The following is a 1,222-nucleotide window of genomic DNA, read 5'->3' on the forward strand; positions in this document are numbered from 1 at the left end:
CTGCTGCTACTACTACTACTGCTAATACTACTAATACTGCCAATAGGCCTACTACTACTGCTGCTACTACTACTAATACTGCCAATACTACTAATACTGCCAATAGGCCTACTACTACTACTGCTGCTACTACTACTACTGCTAATACTACTATTACTCTTATGCTACTACTACTACTGCTAATACTACTAATACTGCCAATAGGCCTACTTCTACTACTGCTACTACTACTACTGCTAATACTACTATTACTCTTATGCTACTACTACTACTGCTAATACTACTAATACTGCCAATAGGCCTACTTCTACTGCTGCTACTACTACTACTGCTAATACTACTATTACTCTTATGCTACTACTACTACTGCCAATACTACTACTACAGCCAATACTACTACTGCTGCTGCTAATACTACTACTGCCAATACTACTACTACAGCCAATACTACTACTACAGCCAATACTACTATTACTGCCAATACTACTATTACTCTTATGCTACTACTACTACTGCCAATACTACTACTACAGCCAATACTACTACTACTGCTGCTACTACTACTACTGCCGATACTACTAATACTGCCAATACTACTACTGCTGCTGCTAATACTACTACTAATACTGCCAATAGGCCTGCTACTACTGCTGCTGCTACTACTACTACTGCTAATACTACTAATACTGCCAATAGGCCTACTACTACTGCTGCTACTACTACTAATACTGCCAATACTACTAATACTGCCAATAGGCCTACTACTACTACTGCTGCTACTACTACTACTGCTAATACTACTATTACTCTTATGCTACTACTACTACTGCTAATACTACTAATACTGCCAATAGGCCTACTTCTACTGCTGCTACTACTACTACTGCTAATACTACTATTACTCTTATGCTACTACTACTACTGCCAATACTACTACTACAGCCAATACTACTACTGCTGCTGCTAATACTACTACTGCCAATACTACTACTACAGCCAATACTACTACTACAGCCAATACTACTATTACTGCCAATACTACTATTAGTCTTATGCTACTACTACTACAGCCAATACTACTACTACAGCCAATACTACTACTACAGCCAATACTACTATTACTGCCAATACTACTATTACTGCCAATACTACTATTACTCTTATGCTACTACTACTACTGCCAATACTACTACTACAGCCAATACTACTACTACTGCTGCTA

The sequence above is a fragment of the Micropterus dolomieu genome, linkage group LG01 (assembly GCF_021292245.1).
Source record: "Micropterus dolomieu isolate WLL.071019.BEF.003 ecotype Adirondacks linkage group LG01, ASM2129224v1, whole genome shotgun sequence".
Lineage (NCBI taxonomy): Eukaryota > Metazoa > Chordata > Actinopteri > Centrarchiformes > Centrarchidae > Micropterus > Micropterus dolomieu.